This window comes from Cornus florida, unplaced genomic scaffold (genome assembly GCF_030987335.1).
Source record: "Cornus florida cultivar Cherokee Brave unplaced genomic scaffold, ASM3098733v1 CherokeeBrave_3.0.0_Hap2_Chr09, whole genome shotgun sequence".
NCBI classification, from domain to species: Eukaryota; Viridiplantae; Streptophyta; class Magnoliopsida; order Cornales; family Cornaceae; genus Cornus; species Cornus florida.
The window spans coordinates 7,159,986-7,179,858 of NW_026775579.1; the positions used below are offsets into that span (position 1 = coordinate 7,159,986).

General features: G+C 37.3%; 1 pseudogene; it reads left to right on the forward strand.

Moving 5' to 3' along the window:
• Positions 1-338: 338 nt before the first annotated feature.
• On the forward strand, positions 339-19,772 carry LOC132272370 (G-type lectin S-receptor-like serine/threonine-protein kinase At1g11330; annotated as a pseudogene).
• The last annotated feature ends 101 nt before the right edge of the window (positions 19,773-19,873 follow it).

Consider the following 19,873-nt stretch of genomic DNA (forward strand, 5'->3'; position numbering starts at 1 on the left):
TTGTGAACTGCCAGAAGGTGTGATCTTAAACGGTCAGAGAAATACTGGAGAAGTGGGCCGTGGAATGGGAGGAGCTTGATAGGAATTCCAGATACGGACACAAACTACCTTACAGGCTTTAACCTTATCAAGGATAATTAGGCAGGAACAATCTATTTTGTTTATGCTTTTTTCAATACATCATCACCGTTGATTTTGAGTTCTATGGGGGCTCTAATTCAAATGAACTGATGCAGAGACTAGGAAATGGGTAAATAATGTGATTGCACCCAATGGTCCCTGTGACATTTTTGGTACACGTGGCTCGTTTGGGATCTGTAATGATATGAACTCCCCCAATGTGCAACTGTAGAGGTTACGAACCAAAGTCTCCAGAAGAATGGCAAAGAGAAAATTGGACAGCTGGGTGTATAAGAAGAGTTGAAATACAGTGTGAGAGGAATTCGAGTATTGATGATAGCAAACCTGACGGTTTTATAAAGCTGACGGGAATAAAACCACCAGACTTCTCGGATTACTTCGATGCCGGTGACGCAATACAATGTGGTGATTTTTGCTTGAAGAAATTTTCTTGTGTTGCATATGCATATGTAAATGGAATTGGTTGTATGGTTTGGGAAGGACATCTGATTGATGTTAGGAAGTTCTCTTATGGTGGATCGGATCTATACCTTCGACTAGCATATTCTGAACTAGGTAAGTTCTTCGTTTCTTTTTTTTTTTTTTTCATTGTGGCAATTATGATGACTCCAACATTTTTCAATGGGATATTTGCAAAATCTTTTCCTAGGCTTAGCCCAGAAAAATTCATTTTGCTTGTGCCAACAACAACAAATTTATTGGAAGTTGGGTTGCTATGTCCATTTCAGATTTTCAAAGACAAACAGTACATTAGCAACTTTAACATTTTTATATTGATATTAAAAACTTCGTGTTGTTAAGGATGGACTTGAATGTAGCAATGTCTAATGAAAAATGCAGGTGAAAAGAGACGAATAAGGGGCTTTATCATTAAATCATTTCCACGATACTCGTCCTGGGTACTTTGGCATACATTTTATGCAGAGTGCAGACCGTACTAAGAGGTAATTATGATCATTAGTTTATAATTTGAAAATAAATTATTAGTATTTCGGTAATTGTTATATAATTTGGTGTCTAGAAATGTCACTCCTTGATTATTCATATTGAAAACCAGGTGCAAAGAAAAACATTAAGAAACTTTTTTCCAAAAGAGAAAGGAAAATGCCAGCAGATTCTCCGCAGGCATTTTTTACTCGAGATACTGTTTATCAAGAAGAAAGCTCAGATCTCCCAGTTTTCAACTTGGAAAAGATAGCAGCTGCTACAGATAACTTTTCTCTTGCAAATAAACTTGGTGAAGGGGGGGTTTGGTCCTGTTTACAAGGTACACTGTCCTGCCTCTCAACTTGTAACCAAAAGCATATCTAATATTTCTCCAGGTTATATATCATTCTCAGATTTTATGTTTTTTTCGTTAAATACATTTATATTGGATTAAACGATTCTTCCCTGGGTAAACTACCCAGTGGACAAGAGCTCGCTGTCAAAAGACTTTCAAAGAGCTCAGGGCAAGGCATAGAAGAGTTCAAGAATGAGGTCATATTAATTTCAAAACTCCACCATAGGAACCTTGTGAAGCCACTTGGCTTTTGTATCGAGGGAGAGGAGAAACCGCTGCTCTATGAGTTCATGCCAAACAGAAGCTTGGGCCCCTTCCTCTTTGGTTTGTATTTTTTTTTTTCATCAATATAATTTTGGAAAGCAAAATATCTTCTTGGTAGTCAGATGGATTAGTAACACATCAAATCTTTCAAAAGCATTTTTTAAGATTTTCTTTTGTGGATCAGGTTCAAGTAAAAAAGCAATACTGAGCTAGGATCAAAGATGTAACATAATTGAGGGGATTGCCCAAGGGATTCTTTATCTTCATCGTGGTTCTCGATTAAGGGTCATTCATCGAGATTTAAAGACAAGCAATATTCTCCTAGATGAGGACATGAACTCCAAGATTTCTGATTTTGGCATGGCCAGGATTGTTATGGGGAATCAAACTCTAGCATACACCAATAGAGTTGTCGGAACATGGTAAGTTTGATGTTTTATTTACTATAAATACTTTACAAAGCCTGTTTAAACTATTGTGGTCAGCTATATAATTCTTATTTAATCATTTTGTTTTGTTCTACTAAATCATGGTCCAACATTTCATATATCACTCTCTCTTGCCACATCTTTGTTGGGTATTTATACATCCTCGTAGTTTTGATGCCTTTACATTTCACTGGTGTTGTCTTCACAAGCATGCACATTGTAAATGAAAATGTACTTTGTGCTTTCTATACGGACTGTTCTGCTTTGGCTTTTGCAGTGGGTACATGTCTCTTGAATTTGCAATGGAAGGAATATTTTCGGAGAAATTTGACGTCTTCAGCTTCGGGGTCTTATTGCTAGAGATTGTTAGTAGTAAAAGGAACATGGGCTTTTATCACCATGAAACCTATAGGAACCTCTTGGGTTATGTAAGCAGAATTTAATGGATCTTTACTTTCATAATTATAAAAAGTTTTCCTTTACATAAATAACAGTACGTTTGTTTCAGGCATGGCAGATGTGGAATAAGGGGAAAGTATTGGAGTTGCTGGATTCGAAGATAACCAACTCAATCAGCAGTCTCTCACAAGTGATGAGATGCATTCATGTGGGTCTCCTATGCGTTCAAGAACAACCGAATGACAGGCCATCCATGGCTACAATAGTGTTCATGCTCTGCAATGACACCACTCTTCCTACTCCAAAACAACCTGCATTTATCTTAGAGAGAAGCACTATTGAATCAAAGTTGCCTTTGCCTAACAGCTCTATATGCTCCAATAATTGCATTTCTATAACAAATGTTGAAGGGCGTTAACCTTTTTCCTCCTGCTTTTGCAAAAATATTTTGGAAGTCACTGCATGTGGGTGTGCATTGTGGAGTTCTAAGGAATTTTAATTTTACATTGAATGTGCATTCAGATGACAGGTATTCAAGCTATGGTGCTCCCAAATGAGACATCAGGGTGTCTTTGGTTGAGAAGAGTTGGAATTGAATTGAAATTTTCTAACTATCTACCCCAAAAAAATAAAAAATAAATAAAAAATAAAATAATAATAATAATAATAATAATAATATCAAGTCTAAGGAATCAATTCCAAATCAACTGTAGATCTTTGTTTGTGACCATTTTTTACATTTAGGGTCATTAATATGAATGGATGGTGAGATAGATGGTGGCAGGAGAATGGTGAGATAGATGGTGATAAGAGAAATGGTGAGAGATGGTGGTATAATTAGTAGAATTGGTTTAAGGTGGACAAAATAGAGACAACATAGTGGTGTTCTATATGATAAACAAATACCAAATAAACTAAAAGAAAGATTTTCTAAAGTTATTAGGCCAATTATTTTGAACAGTGTCAGTGGCCTATTAGTAATAAGATGAGAGAGAGTCGACTTAGGTGGGATGGACATGTGTGAAGAAAACCTATAGATGCACCAATACAGTGAAAATGTTTAATTTGCATAGACAGGAGACAGAGACAAAAAGGCGACCCAAATTAACATGGAATGAAATGATTAAAAATGACTTTTAAAAGTTACATATTAGAGGAAAGTTAGCTTTGTAATAAAAGAGAATTGATGTGACTGACCTAATTCTTCATATATAATTAAGGCAAGATGGTGATAATAATGTTGTTGCTGCTGCTTCATATGAGTTTGCAGCTCAGCTCACATAGATTAAGCCAAAATTGCAGTAAACTATTAAGTTGTTGCAACTAACAACTTGAACAATAAAATAAAACAAATCAATTAAAAATTCAAACTATCAAAAGGGTGCAAATTGACACCCTAACCAAAAATTGAATTTATATAGGTTGGAGTTAGATGAGATGTATAGGTTGGAGTGGAACAAAAAATGTGTTTATTTAACTGAGGGCTACCCAGTGCTGAAATGAGAGTTTCCACCATGTGGTGGGTTCTGAATATTGGCAGTCTTAGAACCTAACTATTCTCAGGTTTCATTCATTTTACAGTAAAATGAATGAAACCCAAGAGCTGGTGAGTGAAATTCCAGCGAAAAAATCGAACCTGGTGTGAGAAATTCCAAAGAAGGTAAAAAGAGATCGTCAGCGAGAACCCAAGACCTGCATAATCAAGCTAGGGCTCGTATTTGGGTGGTTAGGGTTTGTGTTTGTAAGATTGAGAGACAGCAAAGAAGAAAGAGAACCCAAGATCAATGCTTTATGTTTGCGCGGGTTCTCTTGGTATGTCTGGTTCGGTTGGAAGTGGGTACCCATTAGGTTCACAGAGGTCACTTGATAGGTTTGTGAATATTTATTTCAAGGGAGAACTAGGCAATTAAGTAGAATTAGCCTTAAATAATAAAGGAGACTATTTTAAAAGTTCAATTTATATCCTCCAAACCTCTTTTTTTTTTTTTTCGTTTTGTGTACAAATTTTAAAAAAAAAATTAAATTTTTTTTGTTGTTTTGTTTTTATTACATTAATATCCAACCAGCAAAATCTAAGAAGCATCTCAAAGGTGATAAGACGATTTACACCAGTAGATTTTATTTTTTTTATTTATTTTTTACACCAGTTGATTCATCAATTAAAATATTTAATATACTTATTCTTCATTTAAAAATACTAAAATTTAATAAATTGTGTAACATAATACTTATTATACTACGTAGTAAACATCCGATGTCCAGATTACAAGTAAACACAATATCCGATGTAATGAGTGTTTGAGCCATCTATTCGCACAGTGATTTTACTGTTTCTTTAACCCATTGCCGTTACACCCAATCTATATAGGGCTGATCACGGTTCGGATCGGTTCGGTTTGGGGGTAAAGATCAAGCCGAACCGGTCCCCACGGATTGGTGAAAATTGAAACCGAACCGATCCGTGGGGGCCTTCAATCCGAACCGAACCGATCCGTCACAGATCGGTTCGGATTGGTTTCCACGGATTAAGCTGATTAGGCTTTTCAAACAGATCCTCTTTCATACCCAAATCAACTTGATGTTCAATGGGTTATTGATTGGGGTTTTCATGGTGTGTTAATTGAGGGATGCACATGTGGTGGCTGGTGGAGGTCAATTTCTAGCCGTCAATTGCAGTAGTTATAATAGATATATATATATAATATAACATGGGTTGATAATTTACAAAACAAAATTAAAGTCATGTGAGGAGAGGGACTCAACAATTGATTGAAGGCCAAAACACCGCCATCAGTCTCACTGATGATTGCGAAAATTTAAGAAAAGCATACTCACTCTCACTCATAGTAATCAAACCCAGATTAAAAATTTTTAGAGAGAGGAATATAAACAAAAATAAAATAAAATAAAATAAAATTAAAAGGGCTTTCTGGGATTTCATTGTGTGAAGAGCTTGAGGATCACAACATCCCCAAATGGGACTCTCCATCACCGGCGGCAAGCTGTTTTCATGTCCTTTCCCCGATGAATTCAAGATATACTGGTAATCAAACAACAGTTAATACATGCAATCAGTGGAAAGCCACTAAAAAAACTAATTTGTAAGAATAGATCAAGTCGAAGAAAGGAGGAGAATAAGAAAAAAACAATTTACAAAAAATGTTCAGAGAAGAGGAGAATAAGAAATCCCACGGAAAAATCTAGTGAACTCACCGGAAAAGAGGTAGATCTAGTCGAAGAGGTCGCCGTTGCTTCGATACGCAGAGGTCGCCGTTGGTTCGAATCTGGTGAATAATGGTTGAGAGGTGTTGGATTGAGAGGTGAGAGATTGGGAGGTGAGGGATTGAGAGGCGAGAGGAAGACAGAGGCGAAGAGTCACAGATTCACAGAGGCGATAGGAGAAGACTGAAAGGGTGAAGAGAAGAGGCGCAACTGAAGTGAGATTGGAATAATGAATAGGTGAGGCTGAGTTAGGGTTAGGTTAACATTAAAAGAATAATGAATAAAGAAAAAAGAAAAGAAAAGAAATACGGTATATTGTGTATATATATAATATATTATTTATTTAACGGTTCGGTTCGGATTGACTAATGGTTCGGATTGGCAACGGTTCGGTTCGGTTCGGTTAACGGTTCAGATCAGTTTTTCCAGGGTCCAATCCGTTAACCGAACCGCGAACACCAGATTGTAGATTTTCCAAACCATCACCGAACCATGAGATCTGAAAACCGAACCGAACCACACGAATCGGATTAGTTCGGACCGGATTGACTGATTGATGGATTATTTGCTCACCCCTAAATCCATATATACCTAATTTTTTTCATTCAGATCTGATGCGTGACACCTCTAACATTCTCTCCCACCCAAACTAGCAACATTGTCGTTGCGGTCGGACCATCTTGCCTACCCAGGGAGAAGGATCCGAGGCGTTTAGCATGACACCTAATCAAGGAGTGAGTCTGACTTTGATACCAACTGTAACGGGTCGGGAGCTTCACAGTTCAACCCAAAAACTAAAGCTATTAGGTAGAGCTAACACCCAAATGGGATCATCGCATGTGAAGGATAGTTGATTATTGATTTGTTGCGGAGGCAAAGTGATTGCTACTTACTTGTTACTTGTTCTTGTTTTGTTTATGCATGCATGGTCGTAGGTCATTAAATCCTACTCTTGTCCCACTTAATTTGACTCTTGAATCCATTGTTCGTAATCCTAGGGGAAGGGGTAGCTCTCATCACTCCATTTTTCTAACGGAGGAGCAAAATAACGACCATGTGGAGGACCTTGGTCACATTGACCAACAATGTATCCTCCACCCTAATGTGCATCATGACAATATTCAAGTACCATTAGACATGCCAAGACATTTCATTCCACAACAAGGCCAAATTCCATTGGGAATGCCTCGGCCAATTTTGTTCTACCCCCACCTACTATTGCTCAAGTAAATCAAGGTGTTCTTGTAGCACCACCGGTTGTGAATCCTCCTCTTGCTTTGCGTGATCATTATGTGCCAAATGAATATAATGCACTTACATGCATTGCCCCCATTTAGAGCACATCACTATGAAATTAAATCACAAACTATTCAAATGCTTCCCAACTATCATGGACTTCCAAGTGAAGAACCTTATAAGCATTTGGATGAGTTTCTTGAAGTGTGTTCCACTGTGAAATACACAAACATGCCAGAAGAAGTTTTAAGACTCAAACTTTTTTCTTTTACCCTTAAGGATAAGACAAAATATTGGTTCAACAATCTTAGGCCTTTTTCAATAACTTCTTGGGCGGAAATGGAACAAGAGTTTTTGAAAAAGTATTATCCAGTTTCAAAGACCAATGTAATGAGAACTTCAATTAGAGAATTTTCTCAAGGGGAAGGGGAGCGCCTCAATGACTTGCTTAGGAAGCATCCACATCATGATATTCCTAAATGGCAATTGGTACAATTTTTCTTTAAAAGTTTGTTAGATAATTTTAAAGGAATGGTTGATGCTTCCATAAGTGGTTCTTATATTGATAGGCACGAGGATGATGTGTGGTGTCTATATGAGAGCATGAGCGAGAATTTTATGCATCAATCTTTATCCTCTAAAAATGGTAGAAATCTAGGTGGAAGGAAGAATGTCGGCTTATATCAAGTTGACAATTCCAATGACATAGCCGCTGAGGTGAAATCCTTATCTCAAAGGTTTGATCAATTTTTGATGAACCAAAATTTGGTAAATCAAGTACCTTCCTCCCCTAATCATGTTCATCATTCATCTAACAAATCTCGCATGACTTGTTCTAGTGTCTTACATTCTACTTCTAATTGTCCCCATGGACATGTGCAAAGTGAGAACCATGAACAAGTGAATGCCGCATTTGTCAACCAAGGGAATAATCCCTATGGCACACATTATAATCCCGGGTAGAGGAACCATCCAAACTTCTCTTGGAAAAGCCAAGGGGAAGGCTCAAACCCTCCCCAAGGTGGTTTTCAAGGAAAGTATGTTCCACCCCCAATGCAAAGCCAAGGTTCCCAAGGTTATAGATTATCTTTTCAATCACAGGGAAACCAATTTTCTAACTTTCATTTTCCTAATCAATCGTCTTATTCTCAAGGAAATTTTAGGAGTCCCGATTTTGAAGAGAAAGTGTTGACCGCTTGGCGTACTTTAGAGGCAAACACTCAATTGCTTCACTCTTATTCCCAATCCATTGCTAAGCTAGAAACCTAAGTCGAGCAAATAGCTAGTACCTTGAATGCTAGAGAGAAAGGCAAGATGCCTTTAAATGCCCCACCAAAGCAACAATTTATTGTGGAAACCAATTTATCATCGGAAGGTCACACAATTGAGCATGTCAATGCGGTGACAACCTTGAGAAGTGGGAAAATTATTGACAACCAAGTTGGTAAATCAAATAAAGAGAGTGAACCGGTGCAACCAAAAGTTGACACCCGTCCCATTTCACATTTTATTCCTCCTTCATTGCACGTGCATGATCATCTTGTTGAGAAAATTGAGAAACATGATTTGAAAAATGATTTGAATTTTTTTTGTTTTGACGATGTTGTGAAAAATGATTTTGAAAAGGTTTTTGACCCAAAGGCTCCATTTCCAAATGCCTTGAAAGGATCCACCTCTATTGAAAAACAAAAGACCAAAGTAAATGAAATTATTGAAGTGTTTAGGCAAGTGAAGATCAATCTTCCTCTCTTAGATGCAATCAAACAAATTCCAGCTTATGCCAAATTCTTGAAAGATCTTTGCACCCAAAAAAGGAAGAACAAGAGCCAAACACCAAAGAAAGTGGTTTTGACTGAGCAAGTAAGCTCTATTTTGCAACACAACACTCTCCCAAAATTTAAGGACCTCGGTTCACCTACTACTTCTTGCATTATTGGTGACCATGTCATTAATCGGGCTCTTCTTGATTTAGGAGTAAGTGTTAACCTTCTTCTATATTTGGTATACGTTTAATTGGGCTTAGGAGATTTAAAACCAACGTCGGTAGTTTTGTAACTTGCTGACCGATCCATCAAAAAGCCCCGGGGTATTATTGAGGATGTATTGATCAAGATTGACAAGTTCTTCTTCCTAGTTGATTTCATTTTCATTGACATGGAATCGGTTCCGAATCCCAAGGGCCAAATTCCTATTATCCTTGGCCATCCTTTCGTGGCAACCGCAAATGCCAACCTAAATTGTAGGATGGGGATAATGAAAATCTCATTTGGCCACATGAAAGTGAAGTTGAATATATTTAATCCAACCCCAAATTCAATGGACAAGCATGAAGAAGTGTGTGTTATGGAAAAATGTATTGAAAATGAATTTAATAAAGTTGAGTCTTTGCTTGATGTTGAACATTCCTATGGTTTGCTTACCAAAAGGATTCCAGGGAAAAATGTTTTAAATCAAGTGTTGAAAAGGCATGGAAGCCCAATAATTGTATAAACAAAGGACCGTCAATCTCCTTTGATTCAAATTCAATAAGTTCTTTAGGGAACCATTTGTTGGGTGGGATTCAAAGTGCTTTTCACCTCGTTAAGGAGGTAAGATTTTTGATATGTGCTAAAAGAGCCCAACGTCTTGCTAAAGACGTTAAAGACTAATGCCTCGTAGGGTTTACAGCCCTATTCCTCCCTCATTTATATTTTTCCTTTCATTTCTTGCGTCGTCTAGATATGTTCTGAGTTCATACACATTGTTAAGGACTTCGATTGAGAATGCTTGCACTTTCAGTTTCAAATTTGACATTTAGTGTCTGTTCGATCGATCTGAGAATAATCGATCGAACAATCATCTATACATCCAATCATCTCTCTGTCCGATCGTGCATAAATTTTCTGCATATTTCACCTTTGTGACGACCCCAGTTTTATTCAACCTGGTACGTTAGTAGTGACCTGAACGTAAACCCAACAATGAATCAGAATGTGGATGCACAAGGTAAAACAATGGTTTCTAGAGATACTACATGTTTATAAGACACAAAGGTGACCTAATGAGGTCACAGAACCAAAAGAAATCAAGTGCGGAAGCGACGTTTCAAAAACGGACAAGAGCGAACCTGGGGGTAAAATGGTTATTCCATAGAGATATGGATGCTACCAAGCATACCATTGGAAATACATCAAAAAATTAATAAAAATGGACTCAAGAATGTCTTGATTTGGAGTTCAGACGAAGAAGATATCAAGTATTGAAGTTAAGGAAAGAAAACCTCTTTTCGGTTCAAACCAAATCCTAACACAACCTCACTAAAACTTGAATAACTTGAGTTAGAAATGGAATCTGAAGCTTTAATTGGTTCCATTGGAAAGCTTATTTTGACACGGTCAATTTAGACTCAAGAACAGACCAATTCGGAGTTAAAACGAAGAAGATACGATAACCCGAAGCTGGAGGTGTAGTGCTGAACCAAGACACACACACACAAACATGAACAATACTATGAGTGCTCGTCCAAGGGAATTGGAGCACTCGAAATAGCCCTGAGAGTTCTGTCCAAAATTGGAGCGCTTGTACGCCCCTTGGAGCGCTCGTTCTGTTGAAGACTGTACGTAAAATGCTAACTTGAAATGCAATTTTGAGGACTTTTTGAGCCTTTTTGAAAAAAACACAAAGAAGAAACCCTCCTCAAAATCATGTTTTCTGGCTAACAAAGCCAAAAGAAAACTTTATTTTTCATTTTAAAACCCTAAAATGCCCTTATGCTCAGTTTTTGCAAAAGAAATGTGAAATAAGTCTATTGGAGCCTCAAATCACCAAGGAATGGGTTTTGCCCGGAAATGACCATGCACGCATGTGTAATATGATAAAATAGATGCGCTACAATGGCCTATGGCCTCTTGGCATGTCATATGCAAAATATGACCCTTCAATGCATTAAATTACATATCTTCCATAGGCAATAATGAAGTTAAAATTAGCTTACATGTCCCATAAGTGTCTTTGGCCCTTGGCCTTATTACAACACATTCTAAGAATAACAAAAGGTACACTTAAGTACTCATTACATATTTTAAGGCCAAAATAATATTTTTCATCAAAATGATACTACATGCTAACACTTGCATGTTTTCAAAAATACAACAAAATACTTCAAGGCATCAAAGCAACTTAGGGATGTGATGTATCCCAAAACAAAGTCTCTTTACCTGCAAAATAACCCAAACCACTAGAGTGAGTAATCAAGTTACTCGTAGGATGTGGTGCATGCGCATACCCTATAGTTTCAAGTATAATGTGAACCAAACATAGACCATCACAAGGGTGTATTCCACCTAACGTCTATGTTTCCATGGTACTCTAAGGGATCATCTCAAGCTATACACATGTTTGAAACGATAAACACATAGCATCCAAGTATACATAAACAAGTACACTAACCGCATTTAAGCTAAGGTTACCAAATCACAAGCTACAAGAAATCCATGATTTACAACTTGGAAAGTAATGCGAAATCAAATAATGGAAAGACTAGGATATGTGGCCACGAGACCATACAAGTTATTTTAGGTAATTATGACCCACAAGGTACTACCTAGTACACACTATAACTTAGGAGAATTCTTACCCTCCGTACTAGAGCCAAACCCTATCCATCAACATATCATATCCTTACAAGCTTCCAAAAATCAACAAGTTTATGACAGTCATGCAATCTCAATGTATGAACTACCTACCAAGCACAAGTAGGGTAAAACCACACAACCCATGTCTTAAGGTTACATGTCTAAAGTGGCAAGTTAATGATATTACACATCATGTTATATCAATTTACTATCAACATAGGTCATAATTACAAATCATGAAATATAGTAATCTACCTACAAGAAACTATAAGTGCCACACATAAGATTTTCATACTAAGCTTTCAATGAAATCTATATTACATAACATCATAAGTGTAATCTCAAGATATCCATAATAAAACCTCAATGGAATCATAAGTAGTAGGCAATTTATTAGACAATAACCTACCTATACAATTTAATAGTCATATACATGCTTTAATCCACAAATCCTAAGTCAAGCATACAAAATCTTTATTTACATGCTAGTACAAGAATTTAAAAAGGCATGTAATCAATATATATCAAGCTCCAATATATATAAAATCTAAAGAGGATAAACATACAACCACCTCTACCTCAATAGAGAATTGAATCTCTATAATCTAAAGCAACCAAGCTTAAAATGAAAAACCAAACTAGGGTTTTGTAGAGGAGAGTGAGAGGAAGATAATGTATTCCAAGCTTAATGGTCTAAGGTGAGTGGAAGGAGGCCAAATTGAAGAAGAAAGCTACTAACCAAGCTTTTCTCCAATGGTGGCTTAAGTTAGGGTTCTTGAGAGAAAAGAGCTAAAATGAAACAAAGGTGTACACCCTAAGCTAAATGGTGGGATTCTCCACTCACTAGGTGCTCTTGCACTACCTCTCACACACACACAATTGCAAGACCAATTATGAAGCCTACACTACCATCTTATGTAAACTTCCAAGACTTGACATTGAGCCTACACTTGTCAACCATCCATGCCAACAAGTGCTCCAATCCTAGGCTAACAAATGGGTGAATCTCCACCCTTCATATGTCATGAGATTAAGCCCCTAAGTGGTTCCACCACAAAACCAACAAGTGGCACCTTAGGAATGTGACACTTGTCACATTTTCCAAAAATTGCAAAAGGTCCTTTTTGAAAATATCTTCCAAATTAAATTGTAAAGTAGTCCTTAAGACAAAAAATAATTACTTTATTTAATTACACAAAACCCCTCAAGTTTAGAGTAATTACCAAAGGTGATGCGTTTATGCCCTTTACAAGAAAAGTAAACATTTAACATACATTTCTATAAAAGTGAAAATGTAGATATCATGGAATTTAAATATTGTGACGACCCTAGTTTTTAGGCTAGCGTGTCCTGTGATGAATCGTAAGGATGATCCTATAAGGATTCGAATGCGGAAGTGAAAACAAAAAATAAGACTCTAAGAAGTCAAAGTAAGCATCTATGAGGTTGTGAAACTCAACAAGAACTGATGTTGAAGCAAAAGATAGAAAATATGACAAATAAGCCCCCAGGGGCAAAATAGTCATTTTTTAAAACTGTAGATTCGGGTGCCACCTAGCACACCGCTGGAAGGATAACGAAAAACTAATCAAGATAGATACAAGAATCGCATGATTCAGAGTTCAGACGAAGGAGAAACGGCATGATGAAGAAAAATGAGCACTTAAGGCAAAAAGGGTAAACTTGTAATTATCCAGGAAGAACCGGGTGCAACCGAGCACACCGTTGGAAAGACAACGAAAAATTAGTCAAGTTCAAAAAAAAATTCACTTGAATCGGAATCCGGACGAAGGAAAAAGGCCCAAAAGAAGAATTGACATCGCGGTGGCCCGATGAGGGGCATTGACAGCCCCATGCGCACGCCCATACATGCCGCGCGTGCGCTGAGTGCACACATGGCTGGCAACAACAGCCCATAAAGCTGCTGTGGGGTTATTTTTTAGAAAAATCCAGAACAGAGGTTGAATTTGGAGGCCTAGATGATTTTTTTTGCAAAAACACAAAGAAGAAACCCGCCTCAAAATTGAGTTTTCTACATGATTCGAGAGAGAATTAAAAAAAAAAACACAATGTAAAATGCCCAAAATGCCGTCCCAAGAAATCTGGTCTAGAGGGTCGAAAAAGCTGCTAAATAGAAAACAGAAATCTGAACTTCGTAAGCGATTTCCGATATCAAGACGACATTTTATGGAAAAATACGGAAAAGAAAACCCTCCTAAAATCATGTTTTCTATTTAACCATATTGAAAGAAGAAAATAAAACCACTATGAAAAGTCTATCATGCCCTTAGATCAGAATATGCAAAAAAATAGCGAAATGAATTCACAAGAGGCTCAAAACACAAACGATAAGGTTTTGCCCAGAAACGACCATACATGCAAACGTAACTTACCTATTTGGACGTGCTACAATGGTCCACGACTTAAAAACATAGCCGATGCAAAATCCGACCCCCCAACGGGCAAAAAGACAAAAAATGGAACTTGGAATGAAAACTCGGAATCCAAAAATACAAAAAGCACTTGTCCACACTTCATATAAGATTAATGAGACCCTATGAAAGAATGAAAATGGAATTCCCACACCCGATGCAACCATGGTGAAGCAATGACTTGCGATTTTTCAAGGTTTTCATAACATTTCATGAAGTTAAAAAATTGCATAGAATATAATATACATGTCATTGGCCTCCGACCTCATCTCATACATATCAAATACATTGAAAGAAGTGTACTTATGTACACATTACATACATGGAATCAAATATACATATTTTGACATATAAGTCTACAAAATGACATTTCATGCTAACATTCGCATGAAATGGAAACTTAAAAGCTACACGACATCCAAGGAATGCTAGGCATCATGAACCAAGTCTTCGTACCTAAAATATGCCCCAGTATCATAGGGGTGAGTAACATAAAGCTACTCGTAGGAGAGGAGCATACATCGACCTAGCATTTTACAAATTTATCACCTTAAGGTGAAGCATGTTAAAGGGGTTCATGCCACCTAACGTCTATGTCCAAGTGAGACTTGGGAAGCATCCTAAGCTACCTTAGAGTCTAAGCAACAAGAATCATGATATACATACGTGTGTGAAACGAATCATGGTTGGGATAATCCAAAGAACACGACAAGAAGAATGCTTGAGCATAGATTAAGATGAATTGCATTTTCAATACAATTGTACTAGGTCTAGAGTAATCCATACAACATGACAAAAGCATATTTGAATACAAGTTAACAAGAATCACATTATCCATGCAATTCAACAACAAAAGAGTATGTTATACAATGCAATAAGGTATAAGTTCTCAAATCCATCAACTTAGAATCTAAAGCACAAAATAATAATGGTGGTTCATGCCACCTAACGTCTAAGTTCTAAATGAATCAATAAGATCAATCCTAAGCTATATTAGAATGTCAAAACACAATTTTCAATATCGATGTAATTTAACCAACATTGGGACTTCTAATACAATGCATAAAGTACAATTTCGCAAAGTTAACATCATGTAACTTAAAATGGAATGACAAATAAGGAACAACAAGTTACAACATCATCTAGTTATCAACTTGAAAATGAAATGCGAAGTCAAACAAAGTCGATACTCGGACGTTACGCCGGATCAGACCGACAACATAGTTACTTTAGGGTTACTAGTCTATGGGTAACCTCCCTATGTGCGCACTAGACTATATAGAGGGACCATCCCCCGTACTAGAACAACGTCCTAGCCATAGTCAAACAACGACATCCCCAAGTTTCCAAAATCAACAAGTTGTGCAACAATGCATATATCAACAGGAATATGCAAGATAATCAACTATCTACCCAGCACAACCAAATTTGGAAACCTATACAATACATGCTCTAAATCCACAACTAATATGCTAGGATAAATGTCGAATATTCAGTGTGCGATTCGTTACACGCTATGCATGAATGATGTGAAATATGAAGTGTGCAAATCATTACGCAAGATAACAATATATTCAATATTCAAAACATAAGCTCATGAGTTTAAATACAACAACAAGGTAGAACTTTAATTAAATCATGCTAATTTAAATCCCAAGGTTCTAAAACGACTTCTAATAGTCCCAAATTAATATATACTAATAAACAAGTCATGGCTAATACAAATATCAAGTTAAAACCTTAATTAAGCTAATGGGACCACAAAATAGATTTTAATTAATTCTTTTAATTAAAATCTCTTGAGCTATATGGTATCTAAATGAAGAATATTAAGTCGGAATTCAAATAGAGTGAATAGTGCACTCGGGGTAAATTAATTAATTAAATTAATTAATAATTACTAACTTTCAAAACACCTCCAATCACTTTCAAATTCAACTATGTTGGAGAGTATGCTAAGGCCTAATTTAATATGCTAACACATATTGATTTTAAGCTAGTTAAGGCCATGTGAGTTAATCTTTCACCTAAGATAAATATTAAATAAAATCTTTAATACTTGTTCAAATTTCCTCAATTTAATATATGTCAATGACCATATTATAGAGTATTATATTACCATGTTACATGTTTAAAACAAGTCATAAGTAACCAGGAAAATCAAACCGATACAAGAAAATTAAGTAATAAAATCTCTAGATTTCATATTTAAGCATGCAATCAAGTTGTATAAGCATCAATAGCATGTTATATAACAAGAATTAAACCTATAACACCTCCTACCTCAATTTGAGATGAAAATCCCAAACGCCCACCAAAATAAAAGTGCTCCGAATTCGACAATACCGAGAGGTTTTGTCGGGGACAACACCGTGAACAAGAATCCGCAAGAAGCCCCATGAAAATCTCAACTTGACTCCAAACCCGAACTCAAAAAATCGTCGGAAATGGATTCTAATAAGGGCAAAAGGTAGAGCACATTGAGGGAAGCAATAAATGCTAAGGTCGAAGGATTTCTACTAAGGAAAAGTGGACCAAAGGAGGAGAGATAAAGTGGCAGCCATGGCTATTAGGAGATCCGGCCAAGAGAGGTGGGGAAGATGACCAAAATCTGATTTTTCACTTTAGGGCATCCTATTTATAGTAAGTCTCAAAAACTGCACCGAAAGGGCCCCGCCAGGTCCGGGAAAGTGGATTTTGAGCAAACGCGCTCAAACGGCAAAAATTCGTGAACAAAAAAGATTCAAAATGAGAAAATATGAACAACGGAAGAAACAGTGTCGAAAACTGAGTCCCGAGTAGAAAGTTATGCCCTGAACAAGTTCGGCGGCAACCGGGTCCAGAAACTCTGAAACTGGAGAAAAATGACCAGAAGGAAATTCTAAGAGTCCACGACTCGACGAAATGTGAAAATGAATCCCGTACGAGGATCCAGGCTCCAGACGAGACATTTTGCAATAACTTTTGTTAGTTGCCCAATGCCCCCACAAAAAGGGTTAACTGCAAAACTGCCCCAAAATAAAAATATCTTCCAAAAGATATTTTCTTAGATGCCCTTGAAATAAAATATCTTCAAAAGATATTTACGAAAAAGAACCCAAGAAATGAAAAATATTCTAAAGAATTGTGCATCCATGCCCCTGTGGGCATCGGGAGCAACCAGAGTACTTTCTTGCAAAAGTAAAGATACGTATTTCGAGGAAACCACTCAAGATGAAGGCACGTGAAGTCACAAAACCAACTCCGAGCATGAGAAGTGAGGTTGTGCCAAAAACTGACAAACGGAGATAAGACGAAATAGGGAAAATGACAGAATAGGGAAAAGACGAAATAACGCATAGTGTCCGAAAAACGAAAAATGCTAAAATGACTCGGTCCTCAAAGGAAGTTGTCAATTCACATGAAAGAGTCTCAGAAACCAATTCTGAGCACTCGAGATGACACTAAGCGATACGAAACAGAGCTCAGAAAAGAAAATTAAATGAAAAAAATTCATTCGTAAAATTTCAAGAAAAAGGAAAGGAAGGCAAATGATCGGGTCGTTATAAATATCATGAGTGTATGCAAAGTCAGAATCAAATCCGAGCATAAAGAGTGAGGTTATGCAAGGAAAAATAAAAAACGAGAAAAGGATGAAATAGGGAAAAGGCGAAAAAAGAAAATCACCAAAAAAAAGAAAAGAAGTAAAAAGACCGGGTCATTACAACCTCTCTGTGTATCGTGTGAACTTTATTTCTGATCAATCTGAGTGTTCCAAGATCGATTTAGATTTTCCTCAGATCGATCTGTGTCCCATACTTAGAAAAATTTTGAAACCATGAAAAAATCACCTCTCTGTGTATCATTTGAACATGTCTGCAGGTTTTCACTTGTTGGATCGATCGAGTTTCAATCGATCTATGTTCCATCGATCTGTGTGCTTCCTGTAGACTTTGACTTCTTTTTGAATTAAAAAAAAAAAAAGAAAAAAGAAAAAAAGAATTCTATTTTATTTTTATTTTCCAAAAAACAAATCCAAAATTATTTTGTCTTAATTTTCAAAAATTCAAAAATTTTCAAAAATACTGTCTCATTTTGTGGGTTCGATCGATCTGTGTTCCTTCATGATCGATCTGAGTTTGATCGATCTGATTTCCAATTGATCGATCGAACTCGTCGGAGATCGTTTTTAAAAATATGACCCAAGGGTCTTTTGGATCGATTTCAACATCGATCTCAGATCTTCCTTCCCTCCCACCGCTATTCCATCTTCTTTCCTACCTCCGACGAATCTCCAGCGACATCCCACGACTTCAAAACTCCAAACTCAATCCCGATCTTTTCTCTTTCTCGGTCTCCATTTCTATTTTCTCGATTTGGTAAGTTTTGGATTTTGTTTTCAATTTTGAGCTTCAATCTCAAGTTTTCCATGTTTTCCATGTTTAGATATAAAGCATCCATGTTTCCTTGTTGCCATTTTTGAAGCTTCAAAGTATATATATATATGTGTGTATATATTTTTGTATATATTTTGTTCCGATTTCGATTTCGGGTGTCACGTGCCAATTTAAGTGACCAATATTGACTTGTTGAGGTGTAGAGGGGCCCCTGAGCACATTCCGGTGCCCCCGTGTTGTCCACATCACATATCTGTGACTGGTCGAGTTTTCTACAGAGTTTGATCAATCACACTCTTTCTCTGATTGATCAGAGAAAGATCGATCTCAACCATGTCCTGATTGATCTAACTTGGATCGATCCCATCTTTTGCATGATTGATCAAATTTCAATACTTTGCATACCCCTGCACCCTCCACAATGTTCATGCTAGTTTATTTATACCCAATGCTTGTGTTTTCCACATTGGATGCATTTCATACTCATAATGTTTAGCATGCTTCACTTATTTGAACATTCAATGTCTATACCTAGCTGCATTATAACTTGTATAGATTCATGTGATTTATACTGACTACAATTGCAAGTGTTTCTTTTCTTTTTGCAGGCAATGGCTTGAGTCAAGACTGTTGCCCGCCGGCAGTATCAGCGCAGAGTGAGACCGCGTGTAGATAAGCTAGCTCTAGCTTAGTCCGAGCACCCTGCCTCTTCTACTTCTGCATCTTCATCTTCTTCATCAGCAGATGAGGCTGAGCATATACCATATCCTTCACCACCACCAGCACAGCCCAGCTAGGTCCGAGATAGACCTATCAGGAGATATTCATGCCTTTCAGTGGCACATGAGTCTGTCTTTGACACTGTTTCTTTCTCCTGGTTAGTCCTGACCAAGGCAGCCTATAATGAGATTGATCGGCGCAGCATTTCAACTATTCTAGCACCAGTGGCCTACCTAGTTTACCCGTGGCTCGTTCGGTTGTTCTACCAAAACCTCCGGCCGACCTCGAGTAATTGATCTGAGTTGTGGACTACTGTTGATGGCCACCTCATCCGCATTACAGTCGAGACATTGGCCATATCTTCTCGATGCCCACACGTCTGCCCTCCCAATCTTAAGTATCCTATTCTCCAGAGGCCATCTGACGCAGACATAGCCATTGCCTTGACTAGCCCTTACAGTGATGGCGAGACACTTGCCACCCGGACTTATATGCCTGATGATTTATGGTTCTTTGATTCGGTACTATACCGAAATGTATTTATGGCAGGTCATAAGATCCAGCGCCATTCAGATTTTCTAGCAGCCCTCTATGCCTTTTATACAGGCCATTGGTTTTCTGTTCTTGCACTCTATTGGAGTGTTATGATGAGACTTTAGGCGAGTTACATCAGTAAGGCCAAGCCCGGGCAAGCCACCGTCCTTCCCTTTGCACATCTAATTACCCAGATTCTCCGAGACCACCATTATCCTTTTCACTC